This window comes from Schistocerca cancellata, chromosome 4 (assembly GCF_023864275.1).
Source record: "Schistocerca cancellata isolate TAMUIC-IGC-003103 chromosome 4, iqSchCanc2.1, whole genome shotgun sequence".
NCBI classification, from domain to species: domain Eukaryota; kingdom Metazoa; phylum Arthropoda; class Insecta; order Orthoptera; family Acrididae; genus Schistocerca; species Schistocerca cancellata.
In genome coordinates, this window is record NC_064629.1 from 400,430,573 (window position 1) to 400,451,582 (window position 21,010).

Here is a 21,010-nt window from a genome sequence, read left to right on the forward strand (position 1 = left end):
CTTGCGTTCCGCGTCATAATTAATCTCCTTTAAGTTTCTGTAAGCTGTTAGATGACTCTTTCCCTGGCGGTTTACATTCAGTACATTAAGAATGTCAGAAGAAGTGGGGAATATTAGTTCCTAGGTGGCAGGAAAGTAAAGCCAAGACACTATAAATAAATGTGTGACTAGGGCCTCCCGTCGGGGAGACCGTTCGTCGGGTGCAAGTCTTTCGATTTCACGCCACTTCGGCGACTTGCGTGTCGATGGGGATGAAATGATGATGATGAGGACAGCACAACACCCAGTCCCTGAGCGGAGAAAATCTCCGACCCAGCCGGGAATCGAACCCGGGCCCTTAGGATTGACATTCTGTCGCGCTGACCACTCAGCTACCGGGGGCGGACCAAGACACTACGAAACACACACACACACAAAATATGGTTCTGAAAAGTGGAGAAATTAGGTAATGCTGGGTTGATGGTGAAATACTTGTTCTTTGCACAGAACACTTAATACTAGTAACATATTTTCACGCAGTATTTTTTGACATATTTTCCGCAATTTCGAAAAGTAGTCATTGTTAACTTCGGACTGTAAATATTCATTTCAAGGTATATTTGACCAGTTCCGTCTAACATGTAATTTCCAAACAGCATCTTGTAACCTGACAATTGTGTGGAACCTTGAAGAGGGTGGCGCACGCATTACGTCTAACAATTGCAGTTCGCAAACCATGCCATATGTACATTGAATTCCAAGCAACCACACTTCACTGAATAAGAGGGAATCAGGTAATCAGTACACTCTGCAGAGATGATCTGTGCAGATGTTAGTTTCGACGACAGAAGTCTTTATCCGAAATGATTTTGTTATGAAGGCTCAGTAGATGGAGCAGTAATGTACTACAATTTGGCTATACGATTAGAGGCATCGTATTCTCAGGTGGGTGAGACAGGAAAGGGCTACTCGAAATGTTTTGAACCAGAAGTCACTTGGTAGTGGAAGAAGTGTTCCAATATGCGAGGACCAGAACAAGTGTCTACATCACTTGAACACAGTTCCCGACGTGCAGCACTGCGACATGTTTAAACATTTCAACTGTCGCGAAGTTTATTGGGTCATTTACTGGATGATTTCATATTTCATCCGAATAAATTGCTTGTGATTCAAGAGTTAAGACACACTGACACTCGTCAACTACACTGACACTCTTGCTATCATTAACTAAGAGCCACTGTTTCTCCAAAAAACTGCAGATATCTGTCGAAGCATGCTTTTTCCAAACTGGATATGTTAATAAGCGAAACTTCTGGTATTGTTCAGAAAAAGTTATGGTATGATAAGCAGTTGGCATTTGGGGTATTTCTGGTCCATATTTCTTCGAGGATGACACCAGCAGCAACAGTGAATGTCGACCGTTACCGAAAATATTGCATAATTTCCTCGTTTTGGAATTGAAGTCAAGAGAGTTGTTGAGTGGTATTTCGTTTCATCAGGATGATACAATGGTTCACACAGCACGCCAAAATATGACCATTCTCCGACAAACTATTCCAAACCGTGTGATATCCCACTACTGCAGGATGATGTACCATCCCATATTGATACTTGAAGTTTTCAGACAAATGACGAACTCACGAATGTCGTTCGCAGTGAAATAATCGACCATTCTGCGAGACATGTTAAGGCGCATTATGAAAGCCTTCTCCCGATGCCGTCAGCACAGCATCCAGGCAATCGGGGACAGTTGGAGGAGTCGGCTCGGTTTGGAACCGAGCGACCGCTACGGTCGCAGGTTCGAATCCTGCCTCGGGCATGGATGTGTGTGATGTCTTTAGGTTAGTTAGGTTTAATTAGTTAAGTTCTAGGCGACTGATGACCTCAGAAGTTAAGTCGCATAGTGCTCAGAGCCATTTGAACCATTTTGAACAGTTGGAGAACTTATTTTCAAGGTATAGCGAGGTCTGCCGATGTGTGTTACGTGCTGTAGTGGTTGACATTTCGTGTATTCATGTTTCATAACACTAATAAATTAATATATTCTGTCATCATGTTTCCGTTATCCTTATAGAATGGTAGTGTAAGTTGTACCACTCCAATGCCTGCAACCAGATACCCCATATCACAGACGAAGTAATACCGTCAAACTGTGCACATACTTTGTCCACATGCAAAAATATATCCAAATTAGATGTACTGCAATCATAACCTTTCATGGTATTCTCATATATTAACTATAACAGCGTATTATTAGAAATGTTGCATTTTCGTAGAAACAGTTCATGAATTACTCCACTGCTAAATCACACAAAAGAGCGTCCCTGGTTATTATTCAGTTAGCAGCAATGGAAATAACCAACCCAGTAGGCGACGCCATTAAACGGCAGTTTCGCATTTCGAGCGGACTAGGCGATATTCAGATAAACTTGACAGCGAACAGCAATTTCATTGATACATTTGGGCAGCAGAAGAGCAGATATTTACGTACACAGTCCAGTACTAACAGTGAGTGCCATTGTCTTTCGCACAGTATTTTATGGAATGAGAGCATCATGCGTGTACTGCAGCGATTATCCGTTAAATGGACAACATGAATTGAGTCTTTCCCTACTGGGAAAGGTTCCATGGCTGCTCAGTGATCAATGACGCAATTAAAATTTCGAAGAGCAATGTGAAATCGTCTCCAGTGAGACGTGTCTATACGAAATACTCTTGACTGTTACTGCCTAATCAAGTTATAGAACTCGAAAGACGACCACTCGTCCAACACCATTGCTGACACTTAAATTTTTCCTTTCTTGTATAACGAACCGAAGTTTGTCGCGCAGTATATACGGCAATACCGTTGAGTCTTTTACGTGACACAGAAATACTTAGGAGAAAGGGAAGTTAAAAAACACACATTATTTCAATTTTAATAAACATTTTTGGAACATTGATTAAAATTTCTTTTTAATTTTTTGTTTTTATAATTCAGTCCTAATCACACCTCGTATGTTACAAGAACATAGGTGACCGGTTTCCGTCATATCACATGACCATCATCAGACCCATGGCATCCTTCGAAGATGGTAGGTGGAGCACTCTTCTTTTGGTTTGTTTTGGGGAAGGAGACCAGACAGCGAGGTCATCGGTCTCATCGGATTAGGGAAGGATGGGGAAGGAAGTCGGCCGTGCCCTTTCAGAGGAACCATCCCGGCATTTGCCTGGAGTGATTTAGGGATATCACGGAAAACCTAAATCAGGATGGCCGGACGCGGGATTGAACCGTCGTCCTCCCGAATGCGAGTCCAGTGTCTAACCACCGCACCACCTCGCTCGGTCTGAGCACTCTTCTCAGCTGCTGTGATGTCAACTGATCAGACTGAATTTTAAAAACAAAAAATTTTAAACACATTATTTCGACTAGCTGTTGCTGAATATTGCTACATGTGTACTGATTTTAGTTAACTGATCAATGCACAAAAAGAGAAAAGATGAGCTATCGCTATAGCTGTAGTAAATTTTTAATTGTATGTGACATTGAAAAGTGTGTCTGACATTTGACGGATGGCTGACAAAACAAATAAAAAAAAGACAAAAGCAAAATACCCTTATTCACATTTGAAGTAATCCCTGTAAGCCACAAAACACGTTTGGAAAAGTTTATACAGCGGCTGCATCTTTTCAATGAAGACTTTTCTCTGCTCACAGTCGAACATATAACTGAGGTTAAATACATTCGAATGTATGTAGAAACGTGATGTAGAATGCTACGCATTGTGACACCATTGATTTCTTTCCCTACTCTTTATCGAGATTATAGCACCAGATCTCATCCCCTGTGATGATGTTATGCATAAAAGGCAGATTTCTGTCACGTGCCAGTGAAATAGCCGCTACCATCATTGTTGCCTTCTTCTTATCACTCAATTTGTGGAGCACAAATGAGAAGAGATCTACTTACTTAAATCTTTGTAAATGATGGCGCTAACACTACCATTGTTACTCACAAATTCTTTAACTAACAACCGCAGATATGTTTACGATGTTGTGCCACACATCTACAAGTCAAAACGTTAGTATACTGTAACAAATCACGTTTAAGATTTTTCAGTCAAGGCTTTGGAGAACCATTATCAGATTCGTATTTTAATAAAAATAGGCATTTCATTTCCTTCTGAATCTGACGCGACAGATGGCCGCGCCGCAGGGTGGAGGTCTTGGTTGTTAGCGACGGAAGAGCTGACGTCCCACAGTGCTGGCAATGTTGAGTATCAATGGACAAAGTTCTAGACCATCGTACAATATACCTCAGCCAAGTATGTGCCGAGCAAAACTGTGGGGGATGGAAAAGTTTCACCGTTGTTCTCAACGGTTTTAGAAAGCTGCTACGAAAGTAAAGAGAGCTTTATTGCAAATTTAAACATAGGCGAAGCTCAGAGACAAATAAAAACTACACGTAGCCAAAATCGGAATAAGGAGGACTATAAGTCAAGAGTTCAAGGATATCGAAAGCGAAATCTATCTACCGACTTGACAGAAGATCCTAAGAAGTTATGGTCTTATGTAAAATCATTAAATAGGTCGAACCCATCTGTTCGGACACGTTATGGGCATCACGGAACTGAAACAGAAGATGACACAGACAAGGTCGAAATATCAAACGTCATTTTCTAAAACTGTTTCTCATAGGAAGATCGCACTGTAGTTCCTCCTTTAAATCGTCACGCAACCAAAAAAATTAAAAATGTTGAAATAAGTGACCATGGTATCCAAAACCCATTAAAATCCCCCAACAGAGGAAAGGTCAAATGGTTCAAATGGCTCTAAGCACTATGGGACTTAACATCTGAGGTGATCAGTCCCCTAGACTTAGAACTAGTTAAACCTAACTAACCTAAGGACATCATACGCATCCACGCCCGAGACAGGATTCGAAGCTGCGGCCGTAGCAGCAGCGCGGTTCCGGACTGAAGTGCCTAGAACCGCTCGGCCACACCGGACGGCGAGGAAAGGTCACTGGACTTGACGGAATACCGATTCGGTTCTGTACAGAGTATGCGAAAGAGCTTGCATCTGTTCTGACAGAAATGCACCGTATGTCTCTAGAGGAGCGAAGCATTCCTAATGATTGAAAAAAAAAAGGCTAAGGTAATTTCCATTTCCAAGAATGATCGTCTAACAAACGCACAAAACTATAGGCCTATTTCTCTTACCTCGGTCTGTAGTAGAGCTTTGGAACATGTTTCATGCTTGCGTTTTATGGCATTTCTGGAATGAAAAATCTCCTGTTTGGGAATGAACATGGGTTCCGAAAACAACGGTCGTGTGAAAGTCAGAGCCCTCTGTTCATCCACGAGACCCAGAAAACAGTAGATACATGCTCCCAGGTATATTCTGAGTTCGTTCCGGCAGGTTTTCGATACAGTTCCGCATTGCTGCCTAGCAAACAAAATACGAACATACGGAATGTCAGAGCAGCTGCGTGATTGGATTGAAGAGTTTCTGGTAGACAGAACATAGCTTCTTATTCTTCAAGGAGAGAAGTCTTCAGACGTAAAACTAATATCGGTCATGACCCAAAGGAGTATAATAGAACCATTACTTTTCACGAACCTATAAAACACCTGTTAGATAACGTCCGAAGTTCCGTGAATGTTTTTGCGGATGATGCGGTTGCATAGAAGTGAAGTCGCAACGCTAGAAAACTAGCGAAATGCAGGAAGATTGGAAGTTCGACGCTTAGTGCAAGAAGCGGCAATGGACCCTCAACATAAACAAATGCAACGTATTGCGAATACATAGATAGAAACATCTCTTATTGTATGATTATACGATTGCAGAACAATCGCTGCAAGCAGTTACATCTGTAAATATCTAGGAATATGCGTACGGAGCGATTTGAATTGGAACGTTCACATAAAATTAATCGCCTTCAAAGCAGATGCCAGAATGAGATTCACTGGAATAATCCGCAGGAAGTGTAGTCCAGCAACAAAGGAAGTAGCTTAAGAGACACTGTTTCGATTAGTACTTGAGGAGTCTGGGATCCGTACCAGATAGGATTGATAGAGGAAGTAGAGAAGGTCCAAATAAGAGCAGCGCATTTCGTTACAGATTCATTTAGTATGCGCAAAAGCATCTCGGAAATGCTTATCAATTCCATTCGCAGACAATGCAAGAGAGGCGCTAAGCATCGAGATGTGATTTACTGATAAAATTTTTAGAGTGTAAGTTCATTGAAGAGTCAACCAATACATTTCTTCCACCTACATATATCTCGCGTAAAGATAATGAACATAAAATTAGAGAGATTCGAGCTCGCACGAAGGCTTACAAACAATCGTTCTTCTCGCGGGTCATACGCGACTGGAACAGAAAAAAGGGGAAGTAACAGTAGCACACAAAGTACCCTCCACTACACACCGTAAGGGTGGCTTGCAGAGTATAAATGTAGATGTCAAGATTCCATTAGCCCCATAGGTTGGTGGTCCGGTTTACTACGCCAGCGTGGAACTGATGCGTTGGTTTGCCCAATTCATATAAAGTGGGATTTAGGGAAGGTGCGCAATACACGAGTAAGAGACTACTATGCTCAAGATTCATTTTTTAAACTTTTCTTTATCGTCAGGTATTATTCCAGTACCATTAGATGATAAATAATATTTCGAGAAGCTGTGACAGGTAGCAGCAAAAATGGAACTTCATTTTTCTGAATGCTGTTAAGATTGCTAGAGAGCATTCCCAACTGATGTATTAAATATCGTAATTTTATCTCGTGGGTCAAAGCAAGCTCGAGATCCTTCTTAAAACTATGTCAGAAGTCTAACGGTGTTAGGAATTAATCTGGGTCGGCCAAGTGACTAATTCCTGCTCAATGGTGGGGTGTCGCACTCTTTTCACTGCTAGGACCGCGAGCACGAACAACAAGTGAGGCTTGCGTTTCAATACTACTGTTTAACTGTTAAGAACAATAAAGAAGTGAGAGCATAGTTCTTTTAGAAGAACTATAAATAAAACTGTAGCTAAAACACGATTCACTTCGTATGTAAAAATGTCCAAAACTTGTCATCAGAAAAGAAACCGAGGATGCACGTTAAAAACGTAACAAAATCGGAAAAATCTATTCCGGAAAAGTAAAACCGATAATGCGAACTAACGGAAACCCTACTAATAACATGTGCTTGACAACGATCGGAAATGTCTCCTATTTGTAAGAAAATTGTGTTCAACTCTGTACGAATCATTGGTGGCTGCTAACGTGCTATACAGCATGATTATAATTAAAGTTAAACTTTCAAACCGGTGTAGAAATAACACCACTGGTCAGAATGACGTCAAATTGCAACGGAATACTATCGGAGAAGGGGGAAAACGTATGGCAGGAGAAAAATAAATAGTTACAAAATGTAGCAATAGATGGCGCTGTAAGCATCACAATTTAATAGTGGTCGACTACAAATGACAAATGAATCATACAACAATGCCTAAGGTGTGCGTTTGACGTTAAACAAACTGTACCACTCAGTTTGCATGGGTGTACAGTTGTGATATTGTTAGTTACGTAAGCCCATCCACCACGGCAAGGTCATATCACATCGGATGGGAAAAATCGGTTTTTAATTGTCCTGAGGCCAAGAATCACTCACATCGATTTTTAATTGTCCTGAGGCCAAAAACCGCATTAAAAGCATCAAACACATCGACTTTTAGTGGTCCTGAGGCCAAAAACTGCATAAAAGCATCAATCAAAATCAAATCGGATTATTAACTTCCGTGTGACTGGCGCAAAATGCTGTCCACCGTTTTCTGCAACAGGTTGAAATCGAGAAACAGCATGTTCCAGAAGTGATGGAAGTGTTTCCGGTGACACGTTCAGAATGTGTTGCACAATACGTGCCTTCAATGCAGCTAAATTTGCAATCAGAACACTGAACACATCTTTGAGATAGCCCCACAGCCAGAAGTCACACGGATTAAGATCAGGTGATCGGGACGGCCAGGCTGCACGGAAATAGCGGCTGATAAGCCTAGCATTTGGCGGTTCAGCAGCTGCTTAACTGGTATGTAGGTGCGCCATCTTGCATTAAAATGTTGGTGAGCTAGAATGATGTGGTTGCGCAGTAGACGCTCATAGCGCTTACCAGTGATTGTACAGGTAACAGTACCGGAATCACCTGCCTCTTCGAAAAAATATGGCCCTGTGATGAATGATGCCTTAAACCTGCACCACACAGTGACCTTTTCAGGATGAAGTGGTATTGGTTGATTTGCGTGTGGATTTTACGCTGCCCATATTCGACAATTCTGTGTATTGACATTTCCTGTCAGATGGAAGTGAGCTTCGTCTGTCCACAACGTCTTCCACGGCCAATCACTGTCCACTCCCATGCGAGCAAGAAATTCTAAAGCAAAGGTCTTTCTTGCTAGCAGGTCAACTGGAAAGAACTCGTGCACATGGGTAATTTTGAATGGATAGCAAAGAAGGATGTTTCGTAGAATTTTACGCACCATGCTCACGGATATGTCCAATGTTCGGGTATTCTCAGGGCACTACACGTTTGCACACCACCACTCGTCTCCTCCTGCATTGCTGTAGCTACTTCCACTGACGTCGAATCACTTCGTTTACTCCCTCTACCAGGTTGCACACCAAAAGAACCCGTCTTTTCGAATTTCCTAATCATTGTCTCCAGACCCACCGCAGTCATCGGACGCCTTTTTCAAAACCCTTCAGTGTCCGGAACTTCTGCAGAGCGGCGCGTGCCAAGTCATCATTCTTGTAATACAGCTTTACAAGCAGAGCGCGGGCCTACATTGAGAAAGCCATGGCGAACGTCGCAGACGCAAAAGGAAGAAAATCCGTGTACCCAGCATGTCTATACCAACTTCAATGGGTCGTGCGTATGTCAGGTGTTTTTATTTGCCTATTGTGACACATACAGCGCCATCTATTGATCAATTTTCACACTATTTTTTTTCTTCTGCCATACGTTTCCCCCCTTCTCCGATAATATTTCTTTTTTTTTGTTCTTTTTTTTTTACGTCATTCTGACCAGTGGTGTTACTTCTACAGCTTTTGAAAGTTTAACTTCAATTACAATCACCCTGTATATTGACAATGTAGACACGCCCAGTAGTACGCACACACAATGGACTCTGATCTCAGTACAAACAGTGATTACATTCTGGCATAGGGATCAGCTGACCTGACATTCGTGTAGACAGTTTCAAAGAAGGCTGTTATATGATGTTGACTTACTAACAGTGTGCAATTATATTTTTATGCGGTATTGTTATATTCGTCTATTTTAATACAAGTCGCATATATATATTTGACATGCGCGAGAAGGAGAGAGGTTTCCGTGAATGGTAACAGATATTCATTTTTCGCGGGAACATGGGCTTTAATGGAGATCAAAGAATTCAGGTTATCTGTGATTCAGCAAAACAAATGACTGTCTAACTGAGCAAAATATGTGGTCACCGGTCTAATAGTTTATCTGAGGTTCTCAGGTGAAGGACTTAGCGGAAACTTGTGAACAAGTAGCCGCTGGCACGCAGAGACTCGCGGAGACACTGGTGTCGGAGAGGCTGCAGTGTTTTCTTACGATGTATTCTTTACACATAATGTAACCTAAATTAGCGGGCAAAGACGTTGATTTACCTTTCTTGACATGCTCCTTTGAGTAAATTTAGGTGCTGTTTCTGTGGTCACATCTTGGTTGCGTATTTCGTAACTGTTAAGGAATTTGTTACGATGAATTGTGCGTTGTGCTCGTAACTTCCTGGAGAGGAAATTTTTGGCAGATTCCAGGTTTTGCATTCACGCAGTAGCTATTGAGAACCAAATTCTTTGTCTTACTGACCAGTCGATGAGTGTGTATACGTTTACTAGAAGATTAAACTACGAATGGAGTCTGAGGCAATTTAAGAACCTTTTGTCACAGTGATAGCAAGAAGGGAGTTGCTGTACTTAGAGTGACTGAGATTGTGTTATTTGTCCAGTTCACCTGAGGTGATAGTTCGCGGTAAGTTCTTTAATTCATATTTTGAAAGAGTGACTGTTAATAAATTATTGTATTAATTTAATGATGTTAACATTATATGACAATCAATGTAACTTTTGTATCATCCATTCAATATTAAGGTTAAGGATTTACCACTTAAATAAACCAGAAGTAGTCTGTCTCTACTGGCCTTTTAATTCTATTAAAATGAGGGTAATAGTCAAGAAGACAGATCCGTTAGGGAAACAACTTTTTAAGAGCGGAAATGTGAGTTTATACGTACTTTAATGTATAGAGTAATGGTCGTAAGGGAACAGAAATTTTTTTCATTGCTCAGTTAGTGGGACATAATTACCACGGCCACAGAGACTGCAGTATGGGGGCAGAGGGGAGACCACAAGGCCACAAAGTAGCCATCCTATTGTTTGGTATACCTAAATATATAATTTTACTTTCGATCCATATTCCATTTTCATAAGTCCAAAGAGCTGCCGATCCTTTCCCCTGAAATGCAACACTTACAAATTATGCCTTAAAATACTCATTTTTGAGAGTATTGTCAGATTACGTTCATCCAGGAAACAGCATTAATTAATAGCATGGTGAAGGAAAGGGAAAATTGTTCGGGGTCAGGGATTTTCTCTGCCTCGTGATGACTGGGTGTTATGTGATGTCCTTAGGTTAGTTAGGTTTAAGTAGTTCTAGGTCCTAGGGGACTGATGACCATAGATGTGAAGTCCCATAGTGCCCAGAGCCATTTGAACCATCTTTTTTAAACTTGTTGAGTAAGGCAAGACCACGTAAATCCAGTATGTCGGACCCGTTTATCTGCCATAAGCCAGTGTCAGTATAGTTGGTTCAATGGAATTTTGCAGCTCCCGTCAATATCTGACCACTTGCTGCGATGGAAATGACGCAAGAAAGTAACAACGTTTCCTGAAGGCGCGTTACAGCTATGTTCATGTTTAGATCTGGTACTTATTTTTAGTCACAAATATAATATGAAATTAAATTAATGTCACAGCTAAAGGTTAAACAGCTCACTGTTTAATGGCTAACGCAATGCCATTTAGCGTCAGCTCGTGTTGTTAGGCAAACACTGTGGCAAGCGTTACGAATTCTGCCATCGAATTCTGAGCAGTGCTAGGGGGATTGCCTCAAGAAAAGCTGGACAAGTTGTATAAAATGGTCACGTTACACGAATGCAATGGCTCGCAACGTACAGGGTAAGAAGGCCAATATTTACGTATTATGCTGGTCAACGGCTTGGATCGCGCTATATGAGTGTGAAAGAAACGGGAGTGACATGTTACATGTCCACTACTTCCACTAAAATAAGGAAGCTTTTCGATTTTAAATTAAAAATAAATATAAGAAAATAAGAAAAACATGTGTAACGGTCGCACAGCAATCACACTTTTTAATTCAAAACTATCAGATTTTAGACTAGAAGTGTAAGTCATACAATTATAACTCGCCATACGAAAACATTCAAAGTTAAAAGTTAATTTGTTGCAATGAATGAAAAATTGCGATGATGTGATTTTTTTCGAAACTTTTGGAGTATTACCGAAGTCGGCCTGTGGAATTTTTAAAAATTTCATTCTATGTATCTTCTCACTTTTCAGGTTACGCATTAGAAAACATAGTCCAGAAAATCGCCTTACTTAGAGAACTTTCATTCTCTTACTTAAACAAACATTATTTTTGGTTATATTAGGCCTGTAAGTCCACAGCATTTCAACACCGAACATTTCACATGTTTTCTGCTTGTTTTTAGGAACTATCACGGAGCAAAAGCAAAGAAAAAAACCTTGGCAAGTATCAACTGAATCAACTTTTCAAAGTAATGTAGCAAAACTAGAATCATCAAATGAAAACCTCAAAGAAAGTGATGAAGATATGTTTGAAGTATAGGAAGCTAGCTCTAGTATCACTTCTTGTTCTCAGTCTATGTAGTCGGTTCAAAAGATAGGTACGTATTTGTTAACGTTTCTCCATTTCCAACCCTATCTGTAAGAAATGATATTTCTTCAATTATTGTATATTTGTAAAACGTTCTGTGGGACCAAACTGCTGAGGTCATCGATCCCTAAACATACACACTACGTGATCTAACTCAAACTAACTTACGCTAAGGACAATACACACACCCATGCCAGAGGGAGGACTCGATTCTCCGACGGCGGGAGCCGCTCGAACCGTGACAAGGCGCCCCAGACCGTGCGACAACGCCGAGTGGCTTCAATTATTGACAGAAGTAACTTAAGCGATGCTGACCGATTTGAAATATTAAGCAATATTTGGGTAACTGTGCTAAGAAACAGAGCATTTGGACTGTCTCATAACGTGCAGTTTATAAGGGCAAAATACTCGAGATCTACAGTACATCAACATCGATAAGCATTAGAGATGGGCAAACTCGTTCACCTTTAGAAAATAGTTCACTGATGATCATTCCTTTTTGAAAACCGTTGGTTTTTCTTCTTTCATTGTTCCTTTTTTATCTGATTGTGTGCTCTATGGATTTCAGATAAATTTTACGAAAACAATATCATATAGGCACAAGTGTTCGATTTCCTTGGTTGAACGCGTTCTCAAAACGCATCACATCAGTCGGATGATGTGACGGGCCAGTAATCGTAAGCCAGGCATAGAGAATCCAGGACAAGCTAAACGAAGTGCGAATTACGGAACGTGTTTACGACGCAGCATTGACAAACCCAATCGTCGTTCACTTTCGAGGGAAGCTCGTTGTCGTAGCAACTACAGTGTGTTGGTTTTCGGTTCGTATATATATATATATATATATATATATATATATATATATATATATATATATATATATATATACATATATGGGTGGGCATTACTAGATTGGCATAATTGGAAGTAAACTACACTCCTGGAAATTGAAATAAGAACACCGTGAATTCATTGTCCCAGGAAGGGGAAACTTTATTGGCACATTCCTGGGGTCAGATACATCACATGATCACACTGACAGAACCACAGGCACATAGACACAGGCAACAGAGCATGCACAATGTCGGCACTAGTACAGTGTATATCCACCTTTCGCAGCAATGCAGGCTGCTATTCTCCCATGGAGACGATCGTAGAGATGCTGGATGTAGTCCTGTGGAACGGCTTGCCATGCCATTTCCACCTGGCGCCTCAGTTGGACCAGCGTTCGTGCTGGACGTGCAGACCGCGTGAGACGACGCTTCATCCAGTCCCAAACATGCTCAATGGGGGACAGATCCGGAGATCTAGCTGGCCAGGGTAGTTGACTTACACCTTCTAGAGCACGTTGGGTGGCACGGGATACATGCGGACGTGCATTGTCCTGTTGGAACAGCAAGTTCCCTTGCCGGTCTAGGAATGGTAGAACGATGGGTTCGATGACGGTTTGGATGTACCGTGCACTATTCAGTGTTCCCTCGACGATCACCAGTGGTGTACAGCCAGTATAGGAGATCGCTCCCCACACCATGATGCCGGGTGTTGACCCTGTGTGCCTCGGTCGTATGCAGTCCTGATTGTGGCGCTCACCTGCACGGCGCCAAACACGCATACGACCATCATTGGCACCAAGGCAGAAGCGACTCTCATCGCTGAAGACGACACGTCTCCATTCGTCCCTCCATTCACGCCTGTCGCGACACCACTGGAGGCGGGCTGCACGATGTTGGGGCGTGAGCGGAAGACGGCCTAACGGTGTGCGGGACCGTAGCCCAGCTTCATGGAGACGGTTGCGAATGGTCCTCGCCGATGCCCCACGAGCAACAGTGTCCCTAATTTGCTGGGAAGTGGCGGTGCGGTCCCCTACGGCACTGCGTAGGATCCTACGGTCTTGGCGTGCATCCGTGCGTCGCTGCGGTCCGGTCCCAGGTCGACGGGCACGTGCACCTTCCGCCGACCACTGGCGACAACATCGATGTACTGTGGAGACCTCACGCCCCACGTGTTGAGCAATTCGGCGGTACGTCCACCCGGCCTCCCGCATGCCCACTATACGCCCTCGCTCAAAGTCCGTCAACTGCACATACGGTTCACGTCCACGCTGTCGCGGCATGCTACCAGTGTTAAAGACTGCGATGGAGCTCCGTATGCCACGGCAAACTGGCTGACACTGACGGCGGCGGTGCACAAATGCTGCGCAGCTAGCGCCATTCGACGGCCAACACCGCGGTTCCTGGTGTGTCCGCTGTGCCGTGCGTGTGATCATTGCTTGTACAGCCCTCTCGCAGTGTCCGGAGCAAGTATGGTGGGTCTGACCCACCGGTGTCAATGTGTTCTTTTTTCAATTTCCAGGAGTGTATATTCTGGCTATTACAATTTGAGGGTGTGTAAGTTAACTAAATCGTGTGGGAATCGAAGACTAATTTGGAAAATTAACGACTTCTGACACCGGAGCTGAGAAACTGCGTACTAAAATTAAAATATTTGTATTAGTAATGGCGGCAACTGTATAAGTATGCTGGGAGACTGTCGAAACTTAACGAGAGAAAAGAAACAAGGCTTTTTTTCCAAATATTGACGACATACCACACGCTATTGATTTTAAGATCGTTACAGTCGGAAGAGGTTACGAGATTTGGAGCAGTCAGCTGTTGAAAAGCGTCCCAATGTATATGCATGTCATCAGTCACCAATTAATTGCGAAAGAGAACTCCTGACTGAGCACAGACATCCATTAACAGACGAGGGTTAAACGAATATGAAAATTTACAAACCAATAAATTACATATTAATGAACTTAAAATAGAAATTTTACACTCAAATGTACCAGAAAATATAACTAAAAACATTAGAGGTGTGGGTGTTTTGATTGATAACAGTTTGCAAACAGATCTCTTGTATCTACCTTGCTGGCATAAGACACATGAGCCTATAATATTGTTAGTTTTTGAGTTAAATACGAATTATCTTCTCAAAGAACTATTTCATTGACTATCTTTCTGTATTCTAAAGGAATCCATCATGCAAGGTGGACGGCGAAAATTATTTATGTATTGAAAAAGTTTATGTTCCTTGATTAAGTTGAATTGCGACCAAAAGAACAGCCTGCAATTTGTTTTGTTTGTCATGTTAACTGTACTTCCATTGATTCTTGGTAGAATGTTCTATTTGTATTTTCCTTACCACTGTGTGTTTCCATCCATGACCCTCTGCCACTTCAGAAGCCAAAGCTCCGTATCTTTAAAAAATTCATATGTATGAGGTATGGCTCGAAAATAACGGGACTGATGCTGTCACAAAGTGCACATGCGCAAAGATGAACGAGCAAAAGCTGTTAAGCGTGAAGCCTTCTCAGTCGAATGTGGTAACTCTGGTGTCTGTAGACAAATCAGCGTGGTCGTGGCCTTCATTTGGTTATTTTATTTTACAGAAAAATGATGAGTGTAGTAATAGTGCAACGAACCATCGTGAAGTTTCAGATGAAACTTGGGAAAAAAACCGCTACTGAAACCTATCTCTTACTAAAAAGAAGTTTATGCCGAAGACTGTTTATTACGTACTCGAGTTTCTGAGTAGTTCAAGCTTTTCCAACACGGCTAAGAAGACGTTGAAGGTGACTCACGCCGCGGATTCCCTTTAACATCAAAAATGGTTGAAGGATCGAGAAAGTACGTAATCTGATTAGATATAACCGTCGATTAAGTACTCAACCTATTGCTGGCACTTGTAGGATTTGATAAAGTAAATGTAAGGCAAATTTTACATAACCAGTTTAACATGAAAAAGATGTGTGTGAGACTGGTGGAGAAAATACTCACGATCGAACAAAAAGAAGCTCGTGAAAATATTTATACTGTCACTATGAATACCATTGAAAATTATCCTAATTTCTTGGAAAGAATGCTAACAAGTGACGAATCTTGCTTTTTTCACCCATGATCCAGAATGTAAGCGTCAGTCCCTCCACTGAAAGCGGCCAACATGGCCAACATTACCGAGAGCGAAAAAAGCTTGAATGAGCACAACAAGATTCAAAGCGTTCTTGATAGTTTTTCCGATATTTGTGGAACTGTATATGTTCACTCGATTCCTGAAGATCAAACTCTTAATCAGTTTTGCTACCTTAAGGTTCTTGCTCAAATCCATGATGCCGGCCTGGTTGGGGATTTTCTCCGCCTGGGGACTGGGTGTTTGTGTTGTCCTCATCTTTTGATCATCATTCGGAAAAAGTGGCGAGACTGGACTGTGAAAAGAACGGGAATTTGTACGGGCGCTGATAACCACGCAGCTGAACGCCGCAAAAATCAAATATCATCTTCATCAGCATCATCAAATCCGCGAGAAAATAAGAAAAAACCGACCAGAATTTTGGAAGAACAAATCATAGGTTCTGTATCAAGACAACTTACGGACTCATACCACATTGTCTGTTAAGACTGGGTGTTGTGTGATGTCCTTAGATTAGTTAGGTTTAAGTAGTTCTAAGTTCTAGGGGACTGATGACCATAGATGTTAAGTCCCATAGTGCTCAGAGCCATTTGAACCATTTGTCTGTCAAGAGGTTTCTTGCGAAGTACAGTGTTAGACCATCCACCATATTCGCCTGACGCAGCACCATGTGACTTTTATCTATTCCTCAATGTCAAATCTGCATTAAAAGGAAAAAAAATCAGTGAAAGAGAAAGTGGCACGTGTCATCAAGGAGCTCACAGACGAAGACTTCCAGCACAGTTTCCAATAGCGGAAAATTGACATGGAGTATTATAGGGCTAGAGAAGGGGAGTATTTTGAGGGTGCCATTAACTAAATACGTATCTCTCTGAAATAAATGTTTTATAGCAATATTTCTATTATTTTATAGCCACATCTCGTATATATCAGCTTGTCGATAGTTAAAACTCACGTGTTGTTTTACAGAAACTGAAATATCGTTTATAGTTCCTGTCCATTGTTCGGTCACCTTAATCTTCTGAATCAAAAATTAAAACAGTTACTACACTGAAACGTGTAGAGGAATCAACAGACTAAGGTACTTAGGGATTCAAGAATATACTTGGTGATCCAATTCCAAAAAATTATGACTAATGTGACTGACCTGCTCGTTTCTAATAAAATAAGAGTATCTTCCAAGAGTATAAGTTGATTGAAAAGTTCTTTAAGTCAGATTCTCCACAGTGGCATACAACTAATGAAGATGCCAAAGCTCTACACTAAACACAAAATTATCCGACTGAAACACGCAAACAGACGTCAAATTACTGCGCCACTGAAAAGAGAGAGAGAGAGAGAGAGAGAGAGAGAACAACAAATCATGTGTACTTCTGACTGCGCGTGAGCATCTTCATAAATTTCCAGGGCAAAAAAGACACTTAATTGAAGAATACGTATGTTTCGAAGAAACCGTGATTATCTCGTCGTATCTGCCATACATACTTAGTAAATAGTGGGTTTATCGGTTGTTTTATTAAAGCAGCTGCAGCAATCTCAACTGTTCAACTGTGTGTGAAGTCTTATGGGACTTAACTGCTAAGGTCATCAGTCCCTAAGCTTACACACTACTTAACCTAAACTATCCTAATGACAAACACACACATCCATGCCCGAGGGAGGACTCAAACCTCCGCCGGAACCAGCCGTACAGTCCATGACTGCAGCGCCTAAGACCGCTCGGCTAATCCCGCGCGGCAGCAATCTGTATTGTATTAATATCTAAATTGAGAGTAAACGTACTTCTTAACAATATTTTTTGAGATAAAAAGTAAATACGCTTTTATGCCATTCTTCGATTTTCCAAATGGAGAGGCACCACTTCCGTGGAGCGGAAATCACGAATAACTCATTTTTTGTGTACAAAGAAACTACATTGGGGGTAACACAAGGAAGTAACCAAATGTGAAGAATAAGAGCCTCCCTCAGTGTCATGTTTTATTTTTGGAAGAAATGCGAAAAATCGCTACATTGCTATTAAAATGATTAGAAGTTGTCTTAAAAACCAGTCATTAAATCAAGCAGACTAAACCAGAATATCTACGAATTGAAAACAAAACTTGCATGTGATAATTGTGTTTTCTACAGGTGCTCAAAACGACGAACAGAGAGTAGATTTCTTTGTCTCCTGCGTGAAAAATTGTATATATTTCACGCAACTTAATTTTTATGTAAGAACGAAAGACTCCCCGAGAGAGAACAAGACGGAGACGGCAAAGAGACCAGCAACGATCATTCCTGGAGAGGGGACTGACCGTTTCTGGAACGAGGACTGGTCATAACCGTTCCTGCAACATGGACCGATCGTTCCGGGAACGAGGACATGCCGCGACGCGACTGTTCCAGGAATGGGGAGAGGCCGCGACCGTTCCAGGAATGAGGGCCGGCCGCGATCATTCCTGGAACGAGAACGTCCGCGACCAAAGGGAACTGTGAACGACTGTTCCTTACAATTCGTATCTTGATCCTTCCGTTCACGTTAGAGAACCGTTCCTTTTGACCCGTTCGTTTGCAAATGATCCACGAATAATAAGCATCGTATTTTTTCCGCAATAGTGCTTTCAGTCTCATTCACTTGTGTCAGAATTTTCTGTAGATGCAACTTGTGTTCCAGTTCGATACGTTGAAACAGTTTACAACAGTTCAGCTGCTAATATTTTCGGATACTGGTCTAAGTGACCGTCTTGCAACTGAACAGAAGTGAACCCCCGCACCCCCAGAACAAAAAATTATGAATTCTCCTGTGTACAGATAAGTGCTAGTTGTTCGCTAAATCCGTAGGGTTACTAGAATGTTTAAAAAGCGGTCGACTGCAGATGGTATGATTGTCTTCTGCAGTCAGAAACGTTATCTATATGTGTGTTTTTGATTAAGTAGTAGTGAATTAATTCCATTGAATTTCAAGATTAACTATAGTTAGATGTGTATTCATTGTCAGTTCGTTGCACTTGTACTTTAATTACCAGTCCGCTAGGTTTATTTCCAAGTGGTCGTAAAAAATTTGAATACAGCTGTACATACTGCAAAGAATTAATCCGGAGACATTTGGGGTGGTCGCGTCCTGTGGTTGACGACAGATATCGGTCCTATTATAAAGAGGTTAATCATGGACGATCATGTACTAGTCTCGTAGGCATGCCCCTTGTCTACGAACCGTCATCAAAGCCTTGAAACGACACTCCGTTGCATATTCAACGCAGTTATGACTGCAGTATTTGTCTGGGTTGCTTCAAGTTGATCGACGATACTGTCCAAACGGCATGTGTGTGTTATTATGCTGTAAAATTTAACGAGAGACTGAATGAAATCATCTCGGGCTTCCAGCCGTGTCAAGTGATTATACAGGATAGACCAAAAATCACGAAGAAGTTATAACTGTGTATAACTTTCTTATTTATTCTTTTTCTTTGCTTCCTTGTCTTTCAGATCCTGACAGAGGAAAGATCGGGGGTTGAACAAGGAAAAATTCAGCACCGCTTAATTTTTGGACTTTACTTTGAAAACTATAGGTCAGTTGTTCGTACACAAAGAGCTTATCGTCACCATTTCGATGTCAGGACCAGACTATCGGCATCCACGACCGTAGCTTGATTCTTCGCTTGACAACAGGGTTTAGTGAGCGACTTACCACTTCAGAAGACAATATCTAACGAGTGCGAGATATTGTTGATGAGGATGCAGGAACTTCAACCTGAAGGCGTTCTGGCAAACACCTCGTTGAATTCTGAAACTCCGTTTGTATCTCTATCATTACAAAATGCAAATATGTAAAAGTTAACAGATTATCGTCAAAGATACGCATATACAATTCGAGTATAGGAGTTGGTCACAGGAAGCAATGCTTCCACCCACATCGTTGCTGAGTGGCGAAGCGCATTTCTTATTTAATGGCTTTGTTAGTAGACAAACTTGTAGGTTTTGTACATCAACTTGATTTCCATCAAGTGCTTCTCGAAAGTGATTCAACAGCAGCTGGCTGTCGTGTGCTTGCTGGCATAGTCCTTATATAGCCATGGTACCCTCTGAGACATTCTGAGCGAGTAGGTGTAGTGGTTATCACACTGGGAGGGAGGACCACGGTTCAAATTTCCGCCCGGTCATCCACACTTAGGCTTTCCCTGATATCACTAAATCACTCCAGGCAAATCCTATGATGATACCTTTGAAAAGGGCACGACCAACTTCCTTTCCCATTGTTTTGTAATCCGAGCTTGTGATCCGTCTCAAATGACGTCGCTGACGGCGGGACGTTAAACTCTAACCGTCCTCCTTTTTTTTCCCTGCGTGACATCACTGGTGCTCAGCCTATCACGTGAAAAAGGTAACGTTTACGTCCCGCGTCTCCCACGCCCACTTCAGCAGCAAACCACTGTCACTATTTTTATTTCTATTCGCTATCGCGGAAACTGGCAGCCTTATGATGAAAGGGATGTCATCGAGTGCAATTTTATGTCAATTTTCTAATGCATGGTCAGCTACCGGCGACTTGTCCGGATAGCGCACGCAGTAGCAGGCACCTCTCAAGTTTAGTTCGGCATTTTCCTATCATGCGGACCGCTCGCCGTCTGCTCGACGTAAAATTGTCCTCACACAGAGGGTATTTCGTAAACCACTGGTGTTCTGAGGCCTACGTTATCTTTCAATGGCTTCGTAATTTAGCAGATGTGAAAGATACTCTATTATGTTCCCAAATGAAGGCTAAGACGAGGGTGACATTATAGCGTAATGCACTGCTTGGTATTCTCTTGGAATGGTGTGACTTTTTTTAGCAGGCAACTCTTTTTTCATACAGGTAGGCACATATCCGCCTGTCGATGCAGAAAACGCTCCAGGCTTATTCCTGTTGAAACAAAGTAATCTTAGTAATGTCGCCGCCATACTGACTTCAGATGATATGTTTCGTGTTTCACTAATTACTTACCAAAATTACGAGATCACTTTGTTCGTTACATTAACTGAATTTTCAAAGTGAAAACTAATGGTTTCCAAAACTAGATTGTGATTACACTTACTGAACAGGAATTAGTTAATTTGTCAGTAATGTTGGATGATTCATTTTAGTTAATAGTTTAAGTTCTTAGAAT